At 35.5% G+C, this 15,669-nt stretch overlaps 1 long non-coding RNA gene across 1 annotated transcript; it reads left to right on the top strand.

The window, feature by feature from the left end:
* The first annotated feature begins 3,387 nt into the window (after nucleotides 1-3,387).
* Nucleotides 3,388-4,555, top strand: LOC148655681 (uncharacterized). Its single transcript, XR_015941079.1, has 3 exons — nucleotides 3,388-3,465; nucleotides 3,760-3,809; nucleotides 4,281-4,555. It is a non-coding gene; the product is annotated as an uncharacterized LOC148655681 (long non-coding RNA).
* Nucleotides 4,556-15,669: the final 11,114 nt, after the last annotated feature.

Here is a 15,669-nt window from a genome sequence, read left to right as displayed (position 1 = left end):
CTGGCTCCCTGACCTTCGCTTTGTTTTGACCACGATATTGGATTCAGCGTATTGGTGTCACGGGAGCTGGTCCAGACTCCCGTCTAGTGTGTATTGAGGACCCTATGCAGATGGTAAAATCCTGAAGAGACTGGAGAAGGGCAACCGGAAAACATGACAGGATCAGGACAGGATGACTGACAGGGGAACGTGATGGCAGTGTTCTGTTGCTCAGGGTGTTGCGCAGGCAAACATGTCCAAAACTATCCAGAAGGGAAAACCAGGTAGCAGTCTAAAGTCCATTGCCGGGAGGTCCATCCAAACAGACACAGGAACGGGCACGAGGAATCAGGAACCCGGAAGTAAAATCATAACGGAGCCGGGTGCTCCGGGCCCCGGACCCAGATGGTCAGGACACCGGGGAATAAGACCCGCCCTCGGGTTACCTGCGAACCTAGGGAATAGGCAAGCCTTGTGGCATCCATCTTTCAATACCAAGCCCTGAAGCCCGGAGACGCCAAACTTAAGTAGTGAGGAGGAAAATAGGAAACAGGTGCACGTAATGATGAAACTAAAATACAAAAAGGTCGGAACGTCCTCTAGAGGAGGGATGACGACTGTGACAAATGGCTAAGTACATTGGCTTTTCTAATACCTGTGTTAGATTCCTGATCAACTATCACATCGGGTCCTACAGTTCTTATGTCCTGGCCGCCGATTGTAACAGGTATAAGCTGTTTGTAATAGTAGGCAAGGAGAGGACAGATTCGTGAGCGACATTTACAGAGGTGTTAGCATGCCAGAGGGAGAAAAAAACATGTTGGAAAAATGAGAGTAAAGAGCCAAGAGTAATACTAAGATATTTAACAAAGCAAGAGGAGAAAGTCAAGTGAAACAGAGGGGAAAGGAGAAGAAGGAAACAAAAAGGTCAGATTTTGAGATGTTGAGCTTAAGATGACAAGAGATTCAAGATGAGATGACTATGATTCTGGTAGAGATGTGGGAGGAGAAACAAATATCAGAGGGGGAGAAAAAAATATCATTTTTAGCATTATTAGCATAAACACAATTCAAGATTTAATGGCATTTATTTCATAAATTGTTAAGGATCCACATGTTTTTTGCTAAATTAATCATTTTTTTCATATTGAATCATCCTTACTACACATAATATTGTTTTGAGCTTTTAAATAAAAACTGAAGTGATATTTGATTTGAATGTGTAAGAGAATATGTTGAATAAATATACTAGCTACATGTAATAAACAACTATTCAACCACAGTATATGGAAACAATCCTAAAACCCATTTAACCAATTAGAGGTTAATTCCACACTGAAAAGTAAAACCAATTCAACTGTTGTGCTTTCTTCAAATAGGAGAGAGAGAGAGAGAAAAGTTGTAGAAATATCAAGCAAAGGAGAACAGAGTACAGAGCATATGACAATGGTCATAGTATGTGAGACACTGTCCAAATAAATGGAGTTTTGCGGGAGAGGTGTGAAAGGCTGACATTTTTAAAAAGAAGATTCTAAAAATAAATGAGTGTATAATGGAGGTAAGGGGACAGGTGTGATGCATGTTTAAGGATATTCTTGGCTTCTGAGTAATAGACTTTTAATGCCTGTAAAAGGATACACACAGACAAGTCAGTGTAATGTCCGGGAAATTTGAAATGAGTAATGATCAGCTTGGGGAGATCTTCTATCCTCGCTGCTCTGTCATGTTCCCTGTACAGTCCTCTTCCTGTCTCATCAATATAAATGGCAGGGCATTTTCTGCAAGAGATGCAGTAAATAAGGTTTCTAAATAACCCTCTCTGGGTGGTTGTTTTATTTGTGTACTACTGAATATATATTTGTAGAGGCTGCAGCAGCTTCTTTTGCAGCAGAAGCCCCTCTCAAAAGATGAGGCTTTCATAATCTAAACCTTGATTGCTTTGTTCTCATTGTTATTCAACATTCACATTCCTGTGAATGTGTGACTTTTAGAATGAAAGTGGTAGTAGCAAACAACACCAACAATGCTGTGGTGAATGGAAAGAAAAGTGACCCTTGCATTAGTTTTGTGTTTATTGTTATTTATGTTTCTCACCTGGGCCTAATATTTTTTGGGGAAATGAAAACTTTTCAACTCTGATCACTTGCAGGAATAAGATTGATTCAGGTTGAGGGCTTCACCCAAGGTGTAAAATAGAAATGGAAATGTACTTGCCTTTTATCGATGGCCAAAAAATAAACCATTGTGAAAAAGACAAATGTTAAAGGGCCATGATGATTTATTTTAAACATAATTTGTGGTCATGGGGAACAAAGAAACAATAAACACTACAAGGAAAACTACTTGAAAGATTAATTAAAATTATAAAGTACTTTAAAATGTGCATGGTAAAACTAAGCAAATAATGTATTTTAATTCTTTGTCTGTCAGATACTGTTAAAATGTTCGTTCAGAACAAATTTTAATATTGTATTGTGTTACTTTGTTGTCTAGTTTGTTCCAGACTAAAATGACACTTTCCTATGCTCCCACAAAGACAGATTTTCCCTAATATCTTCCTAAGTATGGACACACTGCATCTGCAGTCTGTTGATTTCATATCGGACTACTTCAGGACGCATTTTGATGTAATTCTACTGAATCCTGATTCATTAATTCACAGTTTCTCCACTGGAGATAGAAAGCAGCCAATACAATTTCATAAGCTTTTATTATCCATTCATTTTTCTCTTTTTATAGCTTACAAAATTCTGTTATATAAAAATACCAACAGACTTTGAGGAGTTTATTTTGTATCAAAAAAGATACTACAAACGGCTTACATAATTACTTTTTCAATCAGCAAGACTGAAGTGCAAAACTCAAACATCATGAAATAACAGAGGGCCTTATTTCAGTGGTGACAACTAAGATTGGGGGGACAAAACTACAAAAATGAAAAGAGGGTGGAATTATTGCCCTGAACAATAGCCTTAAAACATCTGAGCAGTAGGTTTATAGTGTCCATAAATTAGTTTCTCACGCTAATGTTTTGTACTCTGAAATATCCATGAACATGTACTGTAAACAAATTTATTTGGCTTTAAAAGCAGTTTGTTTTCAAATGACTTAAGCAGCTATCCATAATGTCTGTAATGATTGCCCCTTAGAAAGAGGAGAAAGGTGTTAGTTGTCAGACATCACAACAGAACAGAACAACAGAAATGTCACGTTGTGTCACACAGTGTTTCAGAAGGTCACTTTCTAATATTTTTAAAATGTAAAACATTTATGCAGAATACTGTTAAGGTATCCTTAGGTTTAATCATTCATTCATTCCAGTTGAAGTTATCCTCAGAAATAGATCATTACAGAGAACATTAAAGCCCAGACTAGATTAAACAAAGGGTGTCTCATCAAAACAACTCTGTTTTTAATATTTTGAATGCAATTCTCCTTTGGATTACAGATGGGCTCCATGCTAGGGTGAAAAATACTTACTTTATGGTCAGTAATTTATTTAATCTCCACCCTACAATATAAATCCTTCCTGACAGTCATTGAACTCCAATATACTGATGATGCTCAAATATGTGCATTGACAGGAATGAATCTCTAGACATTTGTCCAGATATTTCAGAGACATATGTTAACATGAGACACTTAGTATTCAGAAAACCAAAGTCTTCCAGCAGCAAGCTCCAAATGGACATATCCAAGTACCACCAATTCAGAAATGACGCCTACCTGTACTCAATCTCTGAGAGCATGTTGATCCCATATTTGTCTTATCACTTTCAGGTTCATGAAAGTTGAATATCCCCAGCCCCAAGAAATAGCCAATGAATACTGTAAGTACCCAGCTGAACAGCTACTTCAAAAAACAGTTCTCAGTAGATAAAGAAAATGTAAAATATGTTGAAAAAATCAGGTTTTTATCAGGGTTTTAATGTATAAAACTAGTCTTAAATAGATGAGTTTATGGTAATAATATTTTAACAGTTGGAGTGTAGGGGCAACATCATTAATCATACATTATCATCTGACTAAACCAAACATGTGTCTTATAGAATAATAAAAATGCTCTTTCTAATTAAGAATAATTATTGCTTTTCTTCTTTGAAATTCATTTCTACGCTCAATAATTCCTCTCTATGTGAATATAGGAATTGCACATGAGCTCTTGCTTGTGAAACAAGATATTTGTTTAAAAAAGTATTATATTTAAAAGAACACGCAGAAATTTCACTTCCTTCCAGCTTGACCTTTTATTTAAATCGTCTTAGGAAATATTGTAATGACACAAAATATCCATTCTTCAGGTATTCCCTCAGATCCTATTGCACAGAAAGGGAAGTGCTAGTATGATTTCTTCACCATCATACTTCAACATTCCTGGATGAATGTCATCGAAGTCTGGCGCTTTGTTATTTTTAAGCTTTTCTCTATGCTTCAGTGACTTTAGTGCTTCTTAGTGTGGTATTTCAGGAACATCTATATTCAAATCATGTAAGCAGGCAACTACTAAATTATCACCATAGTAAGCCATGACGTGCTTCTTGATTGATATGAACAGGTGTTTTTAATATCACACATAAATCACATTAAATATCACACATAGACATTTATAAATTCTCTCTTATATATTAATATTAATTATTTGAAAAATAAAGTGATTTTTGTTTTTAAAAGCATTATTTCAGAGCAACACATTTCTTCACATGGATGGGCAAAAACATCTACAAAAAACAAGCCAAGACTTGTCCATGTTAATGGCAATGGTACAGAAATATGGAAATAATTCTTGGAAAGGTGGGAGACAAATCTACGTTTCCTGAAGCTGCATAAGTCAGTTATTGAGAAAGGAAAGTGAACTTGCCAAACCTTACCCAAACATTGAGAATAAGAGTAAAATACTGGTAAAGGCATGAATACTAGTTCTTCAAGAGAATTGTAGACAAGCGGTTCACAACCCTAGTCCTAAAGGACACCTGTGTCTTCTTGTTTATGTTCTAGCTGAGATCTTAATAATATCCTTATTGATTTCAACATTGTGTGTGAGACATATTAATTTAATTTGCTTTCAGCTCCTAAAGTATTGAAATAGATTGCAAATGGTACCGATCGTGTACTGATTTCTAAGCTTGCAAACTTCTCTTATTCAGGTGTATTGAAATGTAATTCGACCTCTGTATTAATATATAAAAAATAAATATATCCAAAGCTTTAAGGAGTTTTGATACATTTATTTGATACATTCCTAACTGACAAACCCTTAATAAACAAGAAGACAAGAGATTGCATAAACATGTGAATGCTGAAGATGTTAGTAAAATTACACTTGAAGCACAGTATTTTTTTAAACCAGGGCCTGAATGCAGAAATAAGCAAGTAGATCAATCAAAGATGTTAATTAACACCAATGATTACTAGCTCAGTTGGAATGCAAACCAGCTGACACGTAGGTCTGTCTCCTATGACCACAGATGGAACCCATTAGCTCTATCTCGTAGCCAAGGCAATACAGTTCTTAAGACTACTGGAACAATCATGATCTCTGCCTGCAAATAAAAAGAAATGCTACATTTGATCAAATATTGCATTAACTAGATGACATTTATATACAACATATTCTAAACATATTCATATGCAGTAATATACAGTATACAGCATATTCGAAACCAAACAAATCCCAATAAAGCTAAGGAAACAACATTATGGATTATTTTAAAAAGTCAATATGTCCTTTTGTTTGAGAACAATTCTTCCAATGTGAATAAAAATAATTTTCTACAACAGTATGGTTATTTATATTTGAAGCCCAAAAAAAGTTGAGACATTCTCTCAAATGGTTTTCTTCCCAATCAATGTTGTACAGCCTTCCTCTGAAAACATGTGGCTGTACTAAAGGTGATAAGAAGAATCAAGTAACTGCATAGCAACCATAAATCTAAGGAGCTTTTCAAAGCTCCAGTAATTCTTTTTAAGAGACTTTGAAAAAAATCTAAGGAGAAATAAATCAGTATGTTCCCAGTGTATTCTTTCTGCTACAAGTTAGGTAATTTCGTTCTGGAGAGGGCTGCGGATAATTCAAATGATGATTTATAAACCTGCCTCTGTAAAAGCCAAAGGCCTAAACAGATAAACCCTAATGCTTTTTTGAATAGATATGTGGTATGTTGATAGTAAAGACCTCTGGTAAGCGAATTTTTTTAAATATAGTCTGAGACAGCATACGATATATAGGGGGCCAGAGTGGATCATAATGCTATAATTCTAGAAAGGGTTCATGTAACGAAAGCTTTCAATTTCATAGAATATTTCAGCGGAAGAAATTAAAGGCCATCACATGAAACTCTTGTTTATAATGTTGTAGTTTAGTATAGAAGGGGTTATTGAAAAGCATAAGGTTAAGCAGGAAAACACAATATTATTAAAGTTCTGTATTGTATTCCAAGCCTCACTGTCATTTTTCTGCTACATTGGGATAATCAAATCATGTTCTATACATCTACTGTTGGAAACACATGTGGAAGACACGTTGAACCCATTTTTGCATTTTTTCTGTAGCCAGGAGAAATACAGGATCTTCCTGTAGTTTGTTGTTATGAATTTCAGGGAACGTGTCTGGATGATGGTAAAATCCTAAACACTTGACATCAGAATGTGTGTTAGCAGTCTGCATATCAGTCACTTGCATGTCAGAAATAGATTTAGATTTGAGTCCAACTTAACCACTTTGGAAAGAAAGTTTTGCACACCAATTGCAAACACCACTTAATATCTTTGTAATTCTAAGTGTTCTACATTGACCTTGATCTCAAACAGTTCTCACGTTTTCTTTCTTTTGATTTCCCTGGTGCACGTCTCTCCCTCGTATTCCTGTTCTCTCCTTATTCCTTTACATATTGTACCTGTAGAAGGCTCCATAACAGGACTGTGTATTTTACTCTTTTTTGTTTGACTTTTTTGCATGAAATTAACTTCTATTTGTTAATTTCATATTGCTGTCTCATGGATATGTTAACAATGAGTGAAATTGTGTCACTAATATTATCATAGTATGCCATGTACATTTGATGCAAGTTTTGCATCTCTCCATTCAGATCTTTGCATCCAGTTTTGCAAGTTTATCAGGATATATATCACATCTATTATCTATTACAAAAATATAATATCTATTATCATATAAAAAAAAATAAAATCTTTCCACTTGCCCACTGTGGGGTGTATCTGAACTAGAAATACCTGGGTTAGAGGCATTTCTACGGATGCTCAAGTAAACCTGGTGTATGCAAAACGCATCCGCCATACAGTTTGTACTTCCTACCCAGTGAATCCAGGCAGAAATATTCTCATAATACAATATTATCATATAATTATCATAAAATATAACATAATATTAAGCTTTTGTAATCGAGAAACATAATAAAGAAGTTTCCACTGATTTCTGTCTACATATTTACATAACACAGCTTTCCCAATCAAACATCCCTATTTTAATAACACATTAGCATAAAGATACTGTATATACCCATGTAATATCTATATAGTGCCTTTATCAAATCACGTTTAAACCAAAGATTTTGTTTGCAGAGCTGCAAGGAAGCAGTCAAAAGTGTCAGATCCCTGGAGCCACCTTTATATGTTGCTAGTCAGTAATCATAAAACATTTATTAGTAATGGTTTGATGATGCTTCAAAAACACCGTAACAGATTCACTCTTGTTGTTCCTGTAAGAATTTGATTCTAAATCCATGCATGAAAGGCATCAAACGCTTGTGGCACTTCAGTAAATATGACCCTGAAAGTTACAAGGAGAGCCATAAAATATTTTCTGAAACCACAAATAATTGTGTGAAACATGGAGCTGAAAGCATTTCAAAAATTGCCTTTAGAAAGTGAAAACAGCTTCAGAAATACAATTGTGGCTGCCATGCTCCATCTAGGATTGTCAGATTTCTGACCATTTATTTTAAAGCACTTCCTTTCTCAAAAACAAAACACATTATCAGCAATAACGCAGTAGACCTTAAGGTAAAATAACTAATTACAGCTTTAAATTGCAAGTTTAAACCTAGTTCCAGCGATTAAAATGTTCCAGTTAACAAATTATATATGTACATGCCTATCATAAATTATAAGTGTATATAATATAAAACTGCTAAAAATAATCCATTATTAACCTTGCCGGAATTGACCATATTGTATGTAAAGCACTTACTGCATTTGATGACATTGGAAAAATATGGTATATTGCTCTTGTTATTTTCCAGAGCAAAATTGAATGCATAAATATCTCACAGCCCTTGAATACAGACATTTTGTTAAGGTGTTTTAGAATACAGATCAGGATTCTCATGTAATTTTCAGACTGTAGTATTATTCTCTTTTCATGGCCTTTAAAATTCCTTTATATACTACATATATATATTTTTATTTCTGAAAGTCTTATAGGTACTAGTACACATTCTTCTAAAAAGGTAGTGATTAGAATACATAATTTTAGAATGCATCCTTCCATCCATACAAATTCTAACCAGTTTATCCAGTACAGGTTTGTAGGAGAGCTGGAGCATAGACCAGCAAGCACCAGGAACAAGGTAGGATAGGTCCTGGACTGAATGCCAGTTTATCACAGCACACAGAAAGACACAAACAACACACACACACACTCACACAATTTTTCCAGCCAGTTAACCTACCAGCATGATTTTGGACTCTGAGGAAACAGGAGCAACCAAAAAGAAACCCATGTAAACACAGAAAGAACAAACAAACTTCACGCAGACAGAAGCCAGAAAATTCAACTCAAAACCTCAGCGCTGCAAAGCAGCAATGTTAATCACTGTACCACCATTTTAGAATATATAATTTGTATATGATCTATATATGTTTATATACGTTTTTCTCCTCCTATTGCCAAAATTACTATTTTGAGTGAACGCTTAAACTAATTGCAGAGATTGCAAGATATGTCACGTGTTGATGTGTTTTGTTTCCACTGGCTCATATGTTTTCTCATGCATTTTTATATTAACCTCAATGCAGGTAGGTTTTATCTCATAGTTCTCAGTTAATTTTTTTCTGCTTTTAGAAAAATATGAACTGATGATTACATTAATAACACTGTGACAAAGATTTAGAAGATATGAAAACCTTTTTGCCAGCCACATAATAGTCTGTATAATTCTTTCAAACGAAGCTTATTTTCTGTAACCATTGCCTAAATTAAAACAAATATACCTTCAGTAAATGCTGAATATACCATAAATTATTTGTTGATTAATCTAAAGGTGTTCAGGCACTTCGGACACCTGTGGCTAGTTCATCCAAACTCTAAGGAGCTAGGATGGAGAATGAATAGGGTTTGTCAAGTGCCGAAGTGGGAGAATGGACAGGATGGTAAAAAATGTCTGGCAGGACAATCGGAGGACAATCCTGGAGAGGGTATAGGGAGTGATAAGGGACCGAAGGCCAGAACAGAGAGATTGAGATTGCAGTAGGTGACAGCCAGGGCTTTTTTACTTGGGTGCCTGTGGCTATGTGGAGCTGACGGAGATAGTGGAGCAATCCCGCAGCATGAGCAAAATGAGGAAGAGAAAAGATCAGGCAATCAGTGGAATTCTGTCTGGGTTCGAGTGGACAGATAGTTTAGATCAGGCTGATGAACAAAAGAAAGTTACGATAGTCATGCTATGTAAAATCTGTAATTTGTAAATATAAACCTGAGCACTTAAAATACCACAACTACAACTAATCACAAATACAGAACAAATATATTTTACAGATGTGTATAATAGATTATAGATTTACAGTATGTGTATAATCTATAACCAAATAAGATACTAAAGTTAAGTATAGAAAGGCTACTGTGCGGCCAACAGTAATTCTTAAAGGTCCATAGAGTTCAATGGGTGAGATTGGGAAAAAATGTACACAAATCAATGACATCCCAGTCACCTCACAAAACTGGCCTGTTTGGCATTTGAGTGATATACATGTAGCAAATGTTTTGTGTTTAGAAGAGAAATTTGAGCTTTTTGGTCTAAATGTAGAGCATTACCTACAGATCCAGCCATCCAAAAAGTGCGAGGTATGCTGCAGTAAATCGGAGTGCATATTCTGCAAGGAACCGCAAAGTACTCCATGATTTTTTTAAATAGGGTGAAATACTTTGTAAACCCACCAGGTGGAGCTGGGAAAGCTTAATGTTTCATGTGCAGCATTTGGGCTGTCGCCAGAAAATGCTGGGTTTCAAATCCTGGTCAATACTGAGGGACAATCTTTTGCCAATTACAGAATTTAAGTTTGTTTAATTTTTAGACTTTTAATAATTTTAAACTGTGTAAAAACCAGGAAGACAACAGAATGTGATTTTTTCTATTCGAAACGTGTGTTGTTTTTATGAAATTCGTGTATTTTAAACATTTAAATAAGAATTTAAAACCTTACAGCGTAAATCTAAGCTGATCGCGCATAAAAAGTGGTTATTAACTATCAAAACCTGTTTTCATAGCTTTTAAAGTCTTGCAATGTCTAAGTAGGAACACATCATTATATCTCATTTTTTATTTATTTTTTAAGAATTAAAATAATCGTTTGCCCAGCCTAATTTTAAAGACCTCTACTTGTGAAACTTTTCACAGCCTGCCTGTACATAAAACTACAGTATATACACAATACTGCTGACAGCAGGAAAATTCCTATTCTTTACTCAGCAGCTTATTAAAACCAGCCCCCATGGTTGTTTTACACTGTTTTTTTTACACAGAAGACTGACACAGCTTTGTGCTGTGAATCTGTTTTTCTAAGAAAACATGTCCCCGTGGGGGAAGGTGGAGGGTCTTTCGCTGGAAGACTCATCCTATTCTACTTTGAAAATACTCGTGAAACCGGTTTAATTCGGCACAGCCAGCACTCCCGCAGAGAGAGATGAAAACCAGCGCCAAGCGAATGCACAACATTAATGTAGGGCTTTCGGGCTTATGTGGATTAACGCCCTACAACCTGCGGTACCGCTGTGTACATACAGTACGAACATGTTGTGATATTTAGAAATATAAAAAATGTCAATATACTGTAGTGTCCATAATATTTGCTATTTTAGTTTTTCAAAGAAATGTTTGTTAAAAGAAAACTCATAGCGATTGCTAGATTTGAACACCCAACCTCACACTTATAAATCAGTTACTTAAGCTATCATGCCACCAAGTCATGTGACATGCACTGAAACAGCAATACACATATCAATATAGAAATATAGTTATACCGTTATTAATTTTTTTAGATACGCGAATCCATTTTATATTCCCTATTAATCCAATTCTAAAAGTATGCTTTTGTTTAATCCGATAACGAGTGTATTTGCAGAAAAGGTTAAAACGATCAATTTTTCACAAAGTATATAAAGGTACAGTAATATGGTCAGAAGGAGCAGGTAAAAACGTCTCCAAATAACCACATGTACTGTAAGACTTTGATGCTTAAAATGTTTAGGGAGAAATGGAATACTGGTGTGTAATTTTTCTTTAAAATACCAAGACCAGCCATATACAGTACAGTTTACGTACAGTAATATGTTTATGTTTCTAAATTAATATCATTTATGACCTTCAGATGCATTATGCTCCTATTCTTTTTATGCTCAGCTACTAAAATTTCCCTTTAGTGGTAAAATTCCGTACACATTTTCAATACTAAGCGGGTTAAAATGTGCATAGTAAAAAGATTAAATGATTAAAGCTTTTCACTACCGACCAATGCACCACGAGTGCCCCTGTCGGTCATTTTGGCCAGCCAATCACGTACTGCGGTACGGTGCGGTGGCGCACGTGTAGATGCCCACGGTACAGGTTTGTACGGTGCATTTTGAACGGCTGCATCTGTACGAAGAAGGGTTTCTAAATAAAAAAACAACCTTTGTTTGGATGAGAACATCCTGATTGTTACACAAGGAAGTGAAATGTGGCAATCTGCTACAATTATGATCATAAGAAAAAAAGATATAGTTAAATATAGTTATGGCAAGGTGAAAGTGGGAAGCTGATTTTTTAAAACATTTTCAAAAGAAAATCAAAAATAAGAAACAATGGCATGTTTCTGCCTAACCTAGACATTGCATGTCTTTAAAAGCTTAAATTTTAAACAGTAGAACCTCAATTATATTCGCCATTGTATTTCCAGTTCCAACTGATACAAATCTTAACACAAATCAATCCAAAATCTTTTAAAACAAAAGCTGTTAACACTACTTCACACATGCATGCCAAGATCACAGTGTGCCCAGCAGATCTTTTGTTTGGATTACACTATGAATCCCTGAGGCATACCATCCAAGGTTTCGACATTAAAAAAAAAATCAAACATTTGTTTGGATAAGAGAAACGGGTACAGTATCTTTTGGGAAGTTGTGTACTGATTGCAAAGAATCTGATTTTGACAAACCCTAAAGAACTAATTTTGCTCTTTATTTAAAATCTGTCTGCCTGGCTGTATTGAAGTTTCTTTGAACTGTTTGGACACCTAAAGGAAAAACTAGATCTAAATCTAAGGTCTGCTTCTTTCACGATTTTGTTATGAGAAATGTTTTTGCACTTGTGATTATTATTATATAGTTTTTTTTTTATAAAAACACCAACATTGACACGGGTGCTGCTGCTGTTCATAGCCTCTCAGTAGTTTAAAACACACTGAACTCTGCCACAGGGAACCCTTTGAATTTTTAACACCTTCATCACCTTTGTCTGTCAAGGTTAAGGTCCCCAGTACACTGCTATGAGAGCGCGAATGTTTTCCATCCCCATCCCCCAAGCAAAACTGTCTATTCTACATAACAAACACAGCAGGGTGTAACACTCCTAGCCCTTGTGACAAATGAGATGTAAAAAGGTTGTGAAAACAGTGACAAATCACCGTAACACAATACAATTTAAAAAGACAAGCAGTTTGAAATTATAAGTTGTTATTAATAAATCATTTAACTTTGAACATGTTGTGATATTTTGAAACACCAAAAACTTCCATAATATTGTCCATAATATTTACTTTTTTTTAAAGAAATGTGTATTTGTTAAAGGAAAACTCAAGACCTGAGCAGGATTCAAACCCCTGCTTCTAGCATATGAGTCATGCACCAAAGCCATTATGCCAACGCGGTGCTCAGCAGCTTAAATTGTAGCTGAAAAGGGCAGGCACTATAGAAAGGCGATTCCATATTATATTCTCCATTAAAAGGATTTTAAAAAATACACCTTTTTATACTGCGATAACAGGTGCAGGTATTCACAGAAAAGGTTAAAACATTATAGCTTTTTATAAAGTATATAAACTTAATATAGTCAGAATGAGCACATCAGAACTTTCCCAAAATAACCACAGTAAGTGACTGAGTGAACGACTTTGATGCATAAAATGTTTATGAAGAAAGTGAAGTACTGTTGTGTATTTTTTACTTAAACTACTACTACCAGCCATATACAATTTGTATAATATATTTATATTCCTAAACTAATATTGTTTATAACATTCTTATGTTTCGGCTCAGTCACCAACATTTCCCTTTAGTTGTTAAATTCCATATCTATATTCCATATTAAGTGGATTTAAACATGCACACTAAAGAGATTAAATGAAGCAATCGTTTCACTAACAACGAATGCACCACAAGTTCCACCTGTTGGTCATTTTGGCCAGCCAAACATGTACCACGATAGGTTGTAGATGTTTTCCTGCGGCACAGGGTTTTACTGTGCATTTTGAATGGTTACATCTGTAATGAACACTATCCCTACCTTCACGTATTATGGTCACATCATTATGTATTGGGGCTGCTTCTTTTTTTTCAGCAAGGACAGCAGCTTATCAACACTGAGGATAAAATGAATGGGGTGAACTACAGGGAAATTCTAGGGGAAAACCAGCTTCAGTTTCTAAAAGTGAGGTAAGAATTTACCTTTTAGCAGGACAATAACCCAGAGCAAAATGCCAAAGTGTGTCTATGAATGGCCCAGTCAAAGTTCGTGCTTGAATCGGACTGAAAATCAGTGACAAAATTTGAAATTGCTATCCCTCAACGATCCTTTACCAACCACACAGAACATGAACAACTTCACATAGAAGAGTAAGCATACTTTTTATCATCTAGGTGCACAAAAAGACTCTTCACTGTAATTTCAACCAATGGTGCTTCCAATAAGTATTGACTCTGGGGATTGACATACACTGTATGCAATCAATTTTTTAATTGCTTTTTCTTTGCAGTTTGTGCAGCATTCGATAAGGATAGGATTCATATTGAACAGTTCATATGAAAGAGTTATTAGGATGTAGTCCCATCTTCAGAATTGTTTTCTTCACATATTCTACTGTATGTTCTTTAACATACTCATTGTCTCTGTTATGCTCACCCTGTTGTTTTAAAGTAAAATGAATAGTTAAAGAGATATTTGTTACTCAAATATGACCGCGAGACTTAATACCATAATTCTGTGATTATGAATTACTGCAATTACTAGTAAGCCTGATGGTGTCAAAAATGGTGAATAATGACAAAAAAATAATAATGGGTGCTCCTTCTGTTCCAGTAGTTTTACAGGCATTACCAAGTTTATTTTTTTTAGCTTTTGTAGGCTTCTAAAATGTTCAAAACAATTTAAAAAGATAACACAATCCTTATATTTATTGTAAGTCGTGTCTTCAGAAGACAGTATGTTTTAAATACCACCCACCTAAATTGGATTTGATGTAGCTTATGCATAAAATAAGTTTATGTCAGTTTCCCTTCATAATAGAATCTATAAGATCACTGTAGTGGCCATACACAATTTCTTATAATAGGAATTTGTCTTTTCACGTACCCCAACTTGCTCTCCATGAGACACACAGACAGGGACAGAAGCTTGGTCTCCATGAGACACACAGACAGGGACAGAAGCTTGGGGTCAAAGTTCAGGGTCAGCCATTTATATGTTGGGGCAGTTGGGCTTAAGGGCTTTGCTCAGGGGCCCAAAAGAGTAGGATTCCTCTGCCAGAGACAGTTTATGAACCGACAACCTTCCAGCCACAGGCACAGTGCCTTACCCACAGAGCCACTGCACCACCCAAGGGAACTCACTCAAAATGGTGGTGCCCTATTCCGACTTGATAAATACGTTCATTCACACTAAGGCTCATATACGTCAACACCTTTCATATGCTTAAAGTATTGAAGCAGAACATAACATAGTACATTCTACAGCATTCTCTGATGTACCCTCCCTAGGGTGGCTGTGTGCCATTTGACACATTCCATTACCCTGTGGGCCCTTCAAGTGGCTGGAAGTACCTACAGACAAGTCAAACCAGATTATCACTGTCTGAAAGCATTACATCTAGACATCAAAGTCTAAAATGGGTTTGGTTCGATAAATGAGCAAAATGTAATGTCTTCAGAAAAGATCAGTTAATCTGACAATCAGCAACAAAATAGCTAAGTGGTTTTGGTCTAAATAAAAGAACTAATGTATGTAATCTCTTCCACTTGAAAAAAAAACGTTTATGAACGTGTTACTGCCCAATCACTGGGCTTTGTATTAAAATTGCGGTACATTAATGGTGCATGTTGTGGTGTTGTTATCCAGTGCTTTTAGTTGTAACAATGCTTGATGCTTGATAAGGAAGTGTGTTGAGTATTGGAGAAATACTGCTTGTTCCTGGCTTCAATACATAACA

Source organism: Lepisosteus platostomus, chromosome 8 (assembly GCF_059453375.1).
Source record: "Lepisosteus platostomus isolate fLepPlt1 chromosome 8, fLepPlt1.hap1, whole genome shotgun sequence".
In the NCBI taxonomy this organism is placed as follows: Eukaryota; Metazoa; Chordata; class Actinopteri; order Semionotiformes; family Lepisosteidae; genus Lepisosteus; species Lepisosteus platostomus.
This window is presented reverse-complemented; position numbering and strand designations above follow the sequence as displayed.